The sequence below is a fragment of the Xenia sp. Carnegie-2017 genome, unplaced genomic scaffold (genome assembly GCF_021976095.1).
Source record: "Xenia sp. Carnegie-2017 unplaced genomic scaffold, XeniaSp_v1 HiC_scaffold_19, whole genome shotgun sequence".
NCBI classification, from domain to species: Eukaryota; Metazoa; Cnidaria; class Anthozoa; order Malacalcyonacea; family Xeniidae; genus Xenia; species Xenia sp. Carnegie-2017.
The window spans coordinates 3,386,424-3,401,277 of record NW_025813481.1 but is presented as its reverse complement, the minus strand read 5'-3'; the positions used below and the strand labels follow the sequence as shown (position 1 = coordinate 3,401,277).

At 32.8% G+C, this 14,854-nt stretch overlaps 1 protein-coding gene and 2 long non-coding RNA genes across 5 annotated transcripts in view; all 3 read right to left on the bottom strand.

Moving 5' to 3' along the window:
• Nucleotides 1–14,854, bottom strand: part of LOC124437985 — a 92,259-nt gene that overhangs the window by 4,099 nt on the left and 73,306 nt on the right. The window lies entirely within an intron of this gene.
• LOC124438000 lies at nt 4,704–6,070 on the bottom strand. The gene is made up of 3 exons (XR_006945939.1): nt 6,022–6,070; nt 5,285–5,891; nt 4,704–5,086 (listed from the first exon to the last, which is right to left on the bottom strand). It is a non-coding gene; the product is annotated as an uncharacterized LOC124438000 (long non-coding RNA).
• On the bottom strand, nt 6,297–14,027 carry LOC124437990. 3 transcript variants are annotated; one of them, XR_006945927.1, is made up of 11 exons: nt 13,852–14,027; nt 13,388–13,504; nt 12,612–12,713; nt 12,260–12,326; nt 11,701–11,762; nt 11,282–11,365; nt 8,798–8,885; nt 8,490–8,540; nt 7,639–7,715; nt 7,392–7,421; nt 6,297–6,370 (listed from the first exon to the last, which is right to left on the bottom strand). It is a non-coding gene; the product is annotated as an uncharacterized LOC124437990 (long non-coding RNA). The 3 variants fall into 3 exon arrangements; XR_006945928.1 differs by lacking the exon at nt 13,852–14,027 and adding an exon at nt 13,617–13,653; XR_006945926.1 differs by lacking the exon at nt 13,852–14,027 and adding an exon at nt 13,617–13,659 and having other exon boundaries at nt 6,298–6,370; nt 13,388–13,545.

Genomic DNA, 14,854 nt, shown 5'->3' with positions numbered 1-14,854 from the left:
CAAGTAAATCCATGACGACGGTCGTCTACCAATGAAATTCCCTGAAATAGAAACGTTTAATAAACTGCCATGTTTATTTAAGAAATTTCAATCATTAGTATTTAAATTGAAAACTGACACGCACTTTTCTCTCTTTATGTCAGTCTTAAAAATCGATGCGTCAGTTCTGACAGTTTCAAAAACAACTTGATCAAATTTTAGACATGTTTCAACAATTTATGAAAACAGTATCTGAAGACGCCTATTTTTGTGAGAAGCAGTTTTTAGCAGATAGATAAGGAATCAGTCGTCACATAAGAACTAAGATCCTGTGGAGAGAAAAGTGCAGCATTTTAACAAAAAGGCGCTGTCATAGCAGGTGCTATTTGTGACGCTGCCTGTTTTGAAAAACCATTATTACAACAGCTGTTAGAAAAAGATATTTAACGTGGCTATGAACTTAATTTTGTTTATGATAGTTTAGGTCGAGTATTGTCGAGACAGGCAGAAATCGAAGAACGAGGCAATGAGAAAAGCTAGATCCACTGGAGAGATCACATATAGAAAGTCTCCAAAACAGAACGCTCACGATACAAGTCGCAAGTTCTAAGCAATTTTGGAAATAATCACTGGTATCGTTGTCAATCTAGAACGAATGTACATTTCTTGTAATGTTCACTGTAGATATGATACAATGCCTCATGCAACATGAAAAATGTAACATGTAACAGCATTTTAAGTAAGACGAAGATTTGGAGATGACATTTATAAAGCCTGCTTGAATACAAAGTTAAGTTTATTCAAAGGAAATAACACAGTTTCTGGAAACATTGATTGATAACATTTCCTTGCAATATATGCTGTATTCTTGCAATCAAAATCAGAGATCATGACAGATAACCAAATCCGGTTGAAATTACCGGAGGAATGTCTTCGTGACCTTAAAATGAACGACGATAGTTGATTTGATCAGCGTAGATGCACTTTGGTGAGACGAATCTATAACAGCAACTGTTCATTAGAGTAACTTTAAACTTCTCAACCAAACAAGCACCAATAAACAATTGTCAATCACCAACAATTTACACATGAACTCATTCACCTTTCTTTGAGCTACAAAGAAATAATCACAAGCAGAGCGACCTAAAACACTTCTCCAATCTTTTTCCAAAAAGGTATCCCTAAATATACTTGGAAGACATCAGATAACACAGAGTAACCTTGTTTAGTGTACGGTATTGTTGTGATAACCAAATAACTGTGGAGCATAGGAATTTTCTTTAAAACGCCTTACTTTTGTAAACATACTTACGGCTACCCTATAAGACTCGCTTTAATAATGATTTCCAGCTTGAAATAGAAAAGATGTACATGTTCTTAACATATTCAACTTTTATGACGAAATGTATGACATGATTTGCAAGATGCTCTACGACTATAACTGATACACACATTTCGCTAGTTGCTTTTCATGCATTCACGCCCTACATTAATTAAGACCTTTACATACATATATGATCAAATTTAAGTCTATAAATAATCCATACTTCAGTGACTATACATGCAAGTAATCCTTGACATGACTTTATGAATCAATTTCTTGGTCGTTGCTCAAATTAACAATTTGAAAGTGGCACATGATTAGTTAAGAGTTTGTTATACTTCATTTTCCATCTAGATTACGGTTGTCAATAATATCTTCACTTTTCTTTCCATTGGCTTCCTTCAATTTTCACAGGATTTATGTTTTCTAAAAACGCTCGTCTTTAGCACAAATGCCCCTATACAATACTCATCATGTTTGAGACACTACACATGAAGTTTTCTTTAATTGGTTATTTATGTCTCTCGTCTTTAGCACAAATGGCCCTATACAATACTCATCATGTTTGAGACACTACACATGAAGTTTTCTTTAATTGGTTATTTATGCCTCTCGTCTTTAGCACAAATGGCCCTATATACTCATCATGTTTGAGACACCACACATGTAGTTTTCTTTAATTGGTTATTTATGCCTCTCGTCTTTAGCACAAATGGTCCTATACAATACTCATCATGTTTGAGACACTACACATGAAGTTTTCTTTAATTGGTTATTTATGTCTCTCGTCTTTAGCACAAATGGTCCTATACAATACTCATCATGTTTGAGACACCACATGTAGTTTTCTTTAATTGGTTATTTATGCCTCTCGTCTTTAGCACAAATGGTCCTATACAATACTCATCATGTTTGAGACACCACTCATGTAGTTTTCTTGAATTGGTTATTTATGCCTCTCATCTTTAGCACAAATGGCCCTATACAATACTCATCATGTTTGAGACACCACACATGTAGTTTTCTTTAATTGGTTATTTATGCCTCTCGTCTTTAGCACAAATGGTCCTATACAATACTCATCATGTTTGAGACACTACACATGAAGTTTTCTTTAATTGGTTATTTATGTCTCTCGTCTTTAGCACAAATGGTCCTATACAATACTCATCATGTTTGAGACACCACACATGTAGTTTTCTTGAATTGGTTATTTATGCCTCTTGTCTTTAGCACAAATGGCCCTATACAATACTCATCATGTTTGAGACACCACTCATGTAGTTTTCTTGAATTGGTTATTTATGCCTCTCGTCTTTAGCACAAATGGCCCTATACAATACTCATCATGTTTGAGACACCACTCATGTAGATTTAGAGCTTTATATAAAATGAATTGTTTGGATTCTTTCAAATAATTTATATCAATTAAGAAATAATTGTGTTTTTCGTGTTTGTATATAAAACGACATCATACTATACACAACGCCTGGTTATTCATGTTTGACACTGCTTACATGTGATTTTAAGATTTTTATGTGCTACATAAACAAATTTTACATCTACGGGCCATATACATTGAGTTCTATATTTGATTGGCGATATAAAATTTAAGTGCGATTTCTAGAGTATCAGTAAAATCGTTTTTGATTTGATCAAATTATTCCATTTTTATGGCGGTTTAAAGTCGTGAAAATGCCCTTTTTGATGGACGATGTTCGTCTTAAGAAAATTATGGGAATGCAATACATTTCCAATGACCAATTCAAAGCCATATGAATAAAATTGTTCATGTATCGTCTGTTTTGTCATATCAAATTAAAAAACGAATAAACACTTGGCGGAGGAAATAAGAAAGACTTATTCTAAACCATGAGCATTTCATATTTTTCCCATGTCTCTAAAGTTAAACTAGAGTATTTTGTATATCCTATAATTCTTCTTAAGTCGATAGTTATTGATAAAACTTATATTTTAAATTTGTCTTCGTTGTAAAACGTCTTCCTTCCAAATGATGTAAATGAGCGAGTGTCAGGAATTATGAACAAACGTTTGCAGGTAAATCCACGACGACCGTCGTCTACCAATGAAATTCCCTGAAATAGAAACGTTTAACAAATTGCCATGTTTATTTAGAAATTTCAATCATTAGTATTTAAATTGAAAACTGACACGCAGTTTTCTCTCTTTATGTCAGTCTTAAAAATCGATGCGTCGTTTCAAAAACAATTTGATCAAATTTTAGACATGTTTCAACAACTTATGAAAACAGTATCTGAAGACGTCTATCTCTGTGAGAAGCAGTCTTTAGCAGATAAATAAGGAATCAGTCGTCACATAAGAACTAAGATCCTGTGGAGAGAAAAGTGCAGCATTTTAACAAAAAGGCGCTGTCATAGCAGGTGCTATTTGTGACGCTTCCTGTTTTGAAAAACCATTATTAAAACAGCTGTTACAAAAAGGTATTTTACGCGGCTATGAATTTAATTTTGTTTATGATGGTTTAGGTCGAGTAGTGTCGAGACAGGCAGAAATCAAAGAACGAGGCAGTGAGAAAAGATAGATCCAATGGGGAGATTACATATAGAAAGTCTCCAAATCAAAACGCTCACGATACAAGTCGCAAGTTACAAGCAATTTTGGAAATAATCAATAGAATCGTTGTCAAATCTAGAACAAATATACATTTCTTGTAATGTTCACTGTAGATATGATACAATGCCTCATGCAACATGAAAAATGTAACATGTAACAGCATTTTAAGTAAGACGAAGATTTTGAGATGACATTCATAAAGCCTGCATGAATACAAAATTAAGTTAAATCAAAGGAAATAAAACAGTTTCTGGAAACTTTGAATGATAACATTTCCTTGCAATATATGCTGTATTCTTGCAATCAAAATCAGAGATCATGACAGATTACCAAATCCTGTTGAAATTACTAGAGGAATGTCTTCGTGACCTTAAAATCAACGACGATAGTTGAATTGATCTGCGTAGATGCACTTTTGTGAGACGAATCTATAATAGCAACTGTTCATTAGAGTAACTTTAAACTTCTCAACCAAACAAGCACCAACAAACAATTGTCAATCACCAACAATTTACACATAAACTCATTCACCTTTCCTTGAGCTTCAAAGAAATAATCACAAACCGAGCGACCTAAAACACTTCTCCAATCTTTTTCCAGAAATATATCCTTAATATACGTGAAAGACATCAGAAGACCCAGAGGAAGCATGTTTAGTGTACGGTCATGTTGTGATAACCAAATAACAGTGGAGCATAAGAATTTTCTTTAAAACGCCTTAACTTTTGTAAACATACTTACGGTTACCCTATACGATTCGCTTTAATACTTTTCTCCAGCTTGAAATAGAAAGATGTACATGTTCTTAACATATTCAACTTTTATGACGAAGTATAAAACAAACATTATATCTATTTGCAAGATGCTCTACGACTATAATTAATACACACATTTCCGTAATTACTTTTCATGCATTCACGCCCTACATCAATTAAGACCTTTACATACATATATGATCGAATTTAAGTTTATTAATAATCCATTCTTCAGTGACTATACATGCAAGTAATCCTTGATATGACTTTATGAACCAATTTCTTGGTCGTTGCTCAAATTAACAATTAGAAAGTGGCACATGATTAGTTAAGAGTTTGTTATACTTCATTTTCCATCAAGATTACGGTTGTCAATAATATCTTCACTTTTCTTTCCATTGACTTACTTCAATTTTCACAGGATTTATGTTTTCTAAAAACGTTTGCAACGGGAAAATATAGAACTTAATTTTACTTAACGTTGAGAAGGTTGGAAACATTTACACAATGCTTAAAACATACATCTTAAAGAGTAGAAATAAAAGTTCAATGTGACAGAGAAGTATGTTAGTATGCATGGAACTCTAACATGTCTAAGTCGTAAAAATGGGGTATTATTTGAATAGCTTACAGATAAAATGTTTTAGGTCTTGCTTTCCAGTTAGTCGTTCTAATAATTTTGTGCACTATAAAAAGAAGTCGGGAAAACGTTGAATGAAATAATCTTTATCGTTGCCTTCCTTGATAAATGGCGATAGACGTGGACGAGGTTTATCATGCCAGTGATGATCAACGTTAGGTATGAATCTCAAACAACTTGCCCACGAAGACTGGTATGTTACAGTTCTTTCTTTGTTTTTTACTTAAAATGTTTTTAAATCTTTCAAAACTTCGTCATCGATACGTTTCATCCATGTTGTGCGATAAGTCAACTGCTCACGAACATCTGAATTTTGATATTGTGGTTGCTTTATCTCCGGTTGGTTCCCAACATCACACAGCATGTCAAAACTTTCCTCATTGGATTGTAAATAAGGATGTTTTAACGCCTCGTTGGCTGATGGCCTGAGTTCAGGCTTATGCTGTAGCATCCATGAGAGAAGATCTTTAAGTTGAACATCATCGATTTTCTTCAAGCCAACAGGGTTTCCATTTAACAAGTTTTTTAATATACTCTCTTTAGTTCCAAAAGCATGTTCCACTTTTGTTGCAACATAATAAGCCACCATTCCTGCACTCTAATATTAATAAAAAACCCCATTAATAGTCACAACATCAACTGTAGATACTGAAATGCTAAAAAATTGAGTTTATTCGTTATTTGCAGAATTGAACAATAGCTATGTATTTTTTAACGAACATATCTACCATTATATCAGACTCTTTCTTGTAACGACCATCACGCAAGGATTCAGGATTCAAAAATAGTTATTTGAAATGAGCAAACTACTAAACCACTAATGCAATTATCATATATAATTAAATAAATCATGATAAATAATGCGATAATGTACTTAAATAATAAAAGCACATTTGGCGCCTCATAGATGTGTAAGATGTTTAATTAGAGAGCAGACAACCATTAACTGTAAGATATCAACAATTCACAAGGTGTACAAAAAAAATTAGAACATTTTTAAATGACAAGAACATTATCTTTATATCAAAATTTCTCAAAATGTGGCACGTCTAAGTATTTTCGCATCGCCTGGTTTATCTAAAAGCAAAAAATTAATCTTAAAAGCGGGAGAGCAGTTTGCAACCGCTTGCGCAAAGAAAATGAGAAATTAAAAATCTAATTCAACTCGAAAAGTTGGAAGTTTAAATTCTGTTGTGTATTGCACGCAACGTGTATAAAATGACCGTTCTGGCAATTTTACTGTTTTATTATTTATATAGATACACCAGACAATGCCAAAATACTTCAAAATGAACACGTTTTTGGGAACTTTTGATAAAATACTGTGTACATCCTTATTCGCGGTAACCTTCCCCTGATTTGAACAGTCATAAACAAGCACATGATGGGGCAGCAAATACCTATATAACTCGACATCTGAATGCAGTTACTTGAGACAATTCAAAGAGAAGAGACGAAGGCTGTATTGGTATATTGTGTAGCTCAATCTTGTCCTTTAGGTTGACTAATGGCTGAAGTGGCTCACTTTAATCTAACATGAAATCTTTGAGCGAGACTAGGTTTTACTGTCAGAACTGCAGAGATCAATGCCTTTTTTAAAAAAGTATGCAGTGTTGCACGCGGATAGCAGTATTTGATATAAACTGGAGCTCAGGTTTGACAAATAAAGTTTGATCATAGGCAAATATTGAACTTGTGATAGGTGCATATAGGGGTTTTATGTTATGTACCCATCACACAGACTACAGAAAGTTCAAGAACGAAGTAGAAATTGACTTAAGAAGGATAAGAATATCAATACTGTCAGATTTCGTAAAGACCGCAAACGAGCAAAATTTATGCTAAGATCAAATGCGAATTATGGATATCACTTGAATTAGCACGATAAGCGACATTATGAGAACGTACGTCCTTGTATGTGTAGTAAAGCTCATAAACTTCTTTGTACCCATTTAATGCATACAACAAAGGTCCATTTTTAACTCTTCAGAGAGTGAAAACATCTTAGTCTGACATTGAACTAGAATTCGTAGCTTGCAAATAGTACGACCAATCGTTTAGGCTCGTCTTGTGCAATGTATTGATTTTTGAACAATACTTGCACTTTGTGTATTGTAATGAAGTACAACTAAAATATAAAGGTTTCATGACTTTCTCCATTTTCAATGTTTGTACTAGACTCCCTAAAGCTTCAAAATATAAGGGTGGAGTATTTACTAAACTAGTCGACGTTAACCCCACCCCCAAACTCAAATCTGTTCCTACGCCTATGTATCAATCCTATGTATATCTATGAAACACCGAACCATTGGCGTTGTGGCTGGGGTACAGCCAGGGGGAAATACCCCACGAATGATTTAAGGGGAGACACCACTACCAGAAGGCATATGGGGGCCGCCAGAACGCATCTTTACAAACTCCTCTAAATTTATTTCAGGAAACAAAATTCAAACAAATAAAACCACTGAACGGCGGAACGGATCAGAAAAAATGGCGGACGGATCTATTTCTGTTGATATTAACCAAAATTGACCAATATTATTTCGCATTGTAATACAATTTGTAATCAGAAGGATACAATATTTTGATCTATTCACATCCAACACTTTGTCGCGTTTTTACTCAAAATGACAAGGAACATATAATAAACAGGCATCGCGGAGGATCGATAATTGGAGGGGGGGGGGCTAATATTCATATATTCATATATGCAGGCTTAAAATCTTTTGAAATCCATTGTTTTCTAAGGATTATAACATGAATATATGAATATGACCCCAATTATCGATCCTCCGCGGTGCCTGAAACTTGTATGCCGAAGGTTCATCTGAATTGTCAAAAGCTCTTTTTTGGTGACGACATTAACTTAAAACTGACTTATTTTGTGTTGTTCAACACCTAAACTTTGTGAATTATAGCTTTGGAAAATCGTTCAGATTGCACAAATGCTTCTTAAGCTATTTTTATAGTTATTATGGATATTATTATTATCTTAACAAACAATCTCATGAAGGGATTTTGAATCGAAAATGCTTAAAAATATTGGGCGCAAGGAGACGTAAAATATCCTGAGATGACGAGATAACAAGGAAAAGCATAATCAAGGAGTATATGTTGAATGTTAGAAAGTATATCACTACGTATGAAAGATACAATTTATAAGTGCCTTATACATAAATTTGATAGTATAACTTACTTTCATAGTCGGGGTAATATTCCGTTCTTTCACCTTTAGATTCGTAACGTTCTGTCAATTGAAAAGTCACCAAACGTGTGACAGTATTTTAGTCAATAAAATTCGACTCAGAAAAAACCTTAAAGATATATCTATAGTTGGTGCATAAAGACATAAAATCTCTAGACGACAATTATCGAGATAAAAAGATCAATAAAGTGTATGTATGTTCTACGATAAAATGTTGGTAAATATATCCATATATTTGCATGTATAGCTTACACACAATTTACGTGGGTCTCGCATAAATTTGATTGTATATAACTTACCGTCATCCATGAAGTAACTTTTCATTCGTTGAAGGCAACTCTATAAATTCTGTATTATCCAAGGTAAATACATCGAACTTAGGAAATTCTGCAATCATAAGTACATATTTATCAAATCTTCGTCTTTCTCACTCGTTGAAATGAAAAGATTAAAATAGAATTCTTGCACAGTTTTAATATTCAATCATTAAGGCGTTTAAATTACATATAACATCATAAACTTCAACGCCGTACGTCAACAAAGCAACTTTCCGTGATTATTAGCCTTAACATAGATGAAAATTTATAAAAATGAAACATAAGCAGGAAGAAATTTTCAGAAATCGTACTCATCCTTGTTAAACGTTACTTGTATCAATGTTTTAAAACATCCAACTGTATGAAGTTAATCGTCAAAAATCTACGATAATCATTTGATGCACGCCAAATAAGGGTGTTTTTTTTTACAAATTATTGTCGAAACAAAAATATTTATCACAATAATGGACTGGACTCCGTCGATTTCGACGTATGAGGGTTCCACAAAGTGGAACATCCTGGTTACTTAAATTATAGTGAAGGCAGCTGACCAGACTACAATCACTCGTACCTTTCACGCAACTACAACGCTGATATCAGCGTGACACACAGTGTGACAAGGCTGCAACATTGCAGATGCAGATACAGTCCATCCGAGGACATAGTTTCCTCTACCAATTTCAATGGCTTTGGTCAACCCGGGCTAGGCTTACAGACACATTGCCAGATGTGCCACGAGCCGGGATTGAGCCCGCGCCGTCTGGCTTACAGCTCACGCAATTAACCATTCAGCCACCCGCCCCGTCCCAAAGATGTAGCAAAGTAACTACATCTTAGGGGAAAGCTTATTATTCAGAGATTCTAAAAATTATGATTACCCAACAAAACAACAAAATCACAAAAAATTTGTCACAGCAACAACGTAGCTATAACAAGGTATAGAAAAGACTACTATTGTCAAGTTTCATCTTTATACGCTTGATTTAAAAAAAATTAAGTTCAATGGTTTACTTTCACCAATTATGATGAAGCTATCACAATCAGGGACACCTTTAAACTCAGTGAGGCAATGGGCTATTTGTCAATGTGAACGAAATTGGAAGTTACTCCGTACAAATCTCTACCAAGAAATCTAAATGCATAAATCAAAACACAATCCGCTTATTGTAATCACAGCAAACGGAACGTTTTATAGTATAACTGTTTAATGTTTGTGATTAACAATTGATTGCAGTCGACTAGATTTAAAAAAAAACACAGGAGATTCTAAATTTGGACAACCGAATCAAACAAGGCGCTACCATGCAACACCTAATGAGAAGAAACAAACCTTAAGGATATTGGCATGTAAGATATACAGTATTAGAATTTAGAATAGTCCGTTCATGTAAAATGCAAGAATTCATTGAAAAATGTGATATTGCGCGTGTCAATGACACACTTGATTGCATAACTATTTAAGATGCAACTATTTAAAATAACAAGAAAAAGATCTTTGTTCATTCGATACTAGCGATACCGAGAATTTGTCTATTTTTATTTTCCTATTATCATTCTAATCAAATTCTTCCTGGTAAATGTTCAAATGGTAAATGATATTACGCGTGTCAATGACACACTTCATTGCATAACTATTTAAGATGCAACTATTTAAAATAACAAGAAAAAGATCTTTGTTCATTCGATACTAGCGATACCGAGAATTTGTCTATTTTTATTTTCATATTATCATTCTAATCGAATTCTTCCTGGTAAATGTTCAAATGGTAAATGATATTACGCGTGTCAATGACACACTTCATTGCATAACTATTTAAGATGCAACTATTTAAAATAACAAGAAAAAGATCTTTGTTCATTCCATACTAGCGATACCGAGAATTTGTCTATTTTTATTTTCCTATTATCATTCTAATTGTGTTGGCAAGGTTTATTTCAATATACTATGGGCTGTTTTACAAGTTTACTAATTAATAAATAATCTGTTAATTGTTTATTATTATGATCATTATTATCTATTACAAATATAAATTATCATTCTAATCGAATTTTTCCTGGTAAATGTTCAAAATTATTTTTTGTTAACTGTAACTAATATGAAACTGAAAGATATGTGTTAAAAACAGAAATTGGGGATTTGTACATGGAATTAAAGACTGTTACGCTCAAAAAAACTAAATTGAATTTTTGAAGTCCTTTGTTTTGTATAAAGGTAATAACAAAATGTTAAGAACTTTTCATTCAGGCATTGGAAGTTCGATTTAATCGCCAAGAGACTAACTTTCTATCTTATAGAAAAACCCAATACAAACTATTGGCGATTGAATCAAACGCCTGACGCGTGAAATGTTCTTAAAATGGTTATTAGGGTATTGAAAGAATTCACAAATGCAATCTAGAATAGCAACGTGTAGTTTTTATCCAGTAAAAAACATGTCACAACTATGTTTGTAAAAATCCTCTCACCTTTAAAAGTTTCAACAACCTCCACTTCTTCACTGTTTTTGCTTCCGTCTGACAGCACGAATGCCTTCTTCTACAGCTCGTGACCTTGAGAGAAATAAATATTTCTTTTACAATGTAACATTTCAAATTCAAAAGATCATAGTGGAAAAACATGCTTTATGGAGATTTCTCAAAGTAGATTTTGTAAATGACTGCATTTCAGTATGCTCACAATCGTAAAGTTGAAATGTGTTTGAAAAAAGTATCGTCTACAAATAAACAGTTATTACAAATAAACATTAATTTCAATAAATCTTGCGTAAATCTACCTATAGCAAAACACAAATTGTTTATGAATGGACTGTTTCTTAAATTATTCAACTGGAATCTTCTTTATATCATACTGGATGATGGCTTGGGCAGCAAGAAAAAATCCTTACTTTATCGTTTCTGTCACCATTTTGTTGACCTTGCAACTGCTCATGAAAAAACTTCGGACATTCTGTGAATTTGACAAAATGCATTAACAAAAATAGGTACGCATGCGTACACGTGGGAAGCCTGTAAAACAGGAGACGCAAAAAGATTGAAACAAGTGGAGTTGCAGTCACTTTAACACAGGATAAGAATTTTCTAGTGTGCATAAATTTAACAGTTCACAATTGTTATGAGACCATCCAGCAATTGCGATGAAATATGAGTTATGTTTGATCCCATTTATCTATGCTTCAAGACCTGGTATTTAAATTCTGTTTAAACAATATTACTATTTTGAAACATTGAATTCATTGATTCACAACTTGTTTTATCATGATACTTTGAACTCCTGATACTAACAACAAAATTGTTATTATTTGTGGGGGATTGAAAAAAGCTTTAAACTTTTTGTAAATAAGAAATATGATAAAAAGGCAGTGCATAGTGTGTCATCACAGACATGATGTCTGCCACTCTCTTGTTTTGCATAGCCTAATTTCTCGGACAAGTAAAATAACTCACCTTCAATGTTGCAAACAGACCAGTGAGACCTCTCCCAGAAAATTGTACAGCTCAATATTAGTGCAAACTAGATAGACAGTAATGAGTAATTGTAAACAAACATTAAAAATACTCATTGCAGATACATTTTCATTCAGTGACTGTGTCCAAATTATGAAAAATACGCATGAATTTAGCATAATAATAACGGAATCCAACAATTATATACTTTTCGGAGCCCATTTGCAGATAGTAGAGGTGTTTTTTGATTGAATAACAAAATAATGTGTTAATGAAAACTATTAGTAAGAAATAGCTTTAGGTGAACTTATGTAAGGAATTCTCTTTTCAATAATACAAAACTCAGATGCACCTTTACGTGAAAATATGATCTTTGGCCGATTTTGGCCAGCAAGGGTGCAAATTTTTCCAAAGTATTTTTTCACAACAGAGGAATGTCTTCAGGAGAAAAGGCCTGAAATTAAATAAGCAAATACTTGATTTAATAAAGTTTGATATAATTACTGGTAAACAAAAGAATAGCACATAATAAATGATTAAAATTTCTCAACTAAATAAGTCTTCATTTTCAACATATCACCAGTGCTTGATACCTTCATATCAATCACCAACAATTTACACATAAATTCATTCACTTTTCCTTGAGCTTCGAAGAAATAATCACAAACAAATCCTAAAACACTTCTCCGATGTTTTTCCAGAAATATATCCCACAATTACCCATGACATCATTTTTGTCTAACCTCGGACATTCATTTACTGGACTATTTAATGCCATGGCATTTTTCATTTTATTTTAGTATAATTGCATTAGTCATGTCAGGTGATACCACAAATAAAAATAAGCCTTCACTTTGTAGCCCTTGTTCAAGCTTTCATTTAATATTTTACTGCAACTTATCTCACTATATCTCATTCAAATTTAATTATAAATTACATACTTGAATAATTACAAGCTAATATGCACAAAACCAATAAAAGAGCCTGAAGGGGAAATTTTATCTATAACCATTAACCAATACCTGCATAAAACTATTTTCATTTAAGTTCATTTTGTAAATATTTATATTTTTGCTAACACTTAATAAAGATGTTTCCATTTAAAAAAATTCAAAACATTCATCTTACTTGTCCCCAGTTACTTTCTTCAGTCAATAATAAAACTTATTATTTTTCCATGGCCTGATGTCTTTTGAACAGCCACAAACGTCTGCCATCCACAGCAATCAAACACAAGTTCCTAAACTGCATAAATGATCGGTGTAAACTAACAAACCAACAAGGGCCTAGAGAGGAAATTTGATTTATAAAAAACATTAACCCATATATATCCATCATATATCTCATATCTACTCACATTGAAGCGTTGATGATAAACAAACTGTAAATCATTGTGATATCTACATATACTAAACCCATAATAATATATTTCTCGTTTACTTAACTAACTTTGATGATTACAATACTAATTTCATGTGAGTTCATTTCGTAAATATTTATTAATTTTATTTATATTATACGTACAAAACCAAGAGAAGAGCTTTGAAAGCAAACAAATATAAAACCAATACATACTGTCACTACCGACTCACCCTGAATGGTTGATGATAAACAAACTGTGAATCATTGTAAAATCCACAGATAATAAAACCTATAAAAATGTATTTCTCCTTTACTTAACTAGCTTAATGGTTATAAAACTATTTTCATGTAAGTTCATTTCGTAAATATTTATTTATATTATTGCTAACATTTAACCAACATTTAAAAGCGATGTTTCCTTTTAAAAAAAATTAAGATTCATGTAATCATCTTACTTGTCCCCAGACCACTGAAGACTCAACGGCCTTTACCAGCTGGCTTACCTAACTTATCTTTAATTATGGTCGTGAAGATTTTCGTCTCAATCCCATGATCCTAATTGATAACAGGTCAATAAATTGTAGGAGTCCCAAACAGTTATAAAATACCATGCACTAGGTACAAGGAGAGATGCTCTGTTTAAGTCGATTTTAATTTTGTTTAGAAAAACGTATTTCGAGATAGGAATGGACCGTGACTTCTTTCAGTTTTTTATGAATATGCTACAGAGTCTCCGGACTCTACAAAATTCTAAAACCTTAAATATAGACTGCATTCTGGAAAATAACTTTGTTCAAATCCTGAGTTTAATAAATAAGTCTCATTCTCCTCGCTACGAACGGATCGAGAAGGTCTTTCGTTTCTCTGGAAACCAAAATATCAACTTAGTTGACCAACGAAACTAAAAACCTCTGTGTTATTTTATTACTAGCATGTTTGTGTTTATGAAAAGGAAAGAAAAATAGAGAGTGAATTTCCGTAAAAAATAAAGAATTTTTGATGCATTCATTTTTATACCAACTTATTGTAACAAATGATTATGGAAGTATCAAAGTATGAAATGAACATGAATACAAACATTATTTGTAAAGTCCATTTCATTATCAGGTATTGCTGACAACTTGATTCTATTGCTGTATGAAATCTTTTTTAACTTATCATTAACAACAAAGTGCATGTCACTTTATTTTATCAGTTGCTTTTCCACCAAACTGAAACTCGCAGTCTGGCATT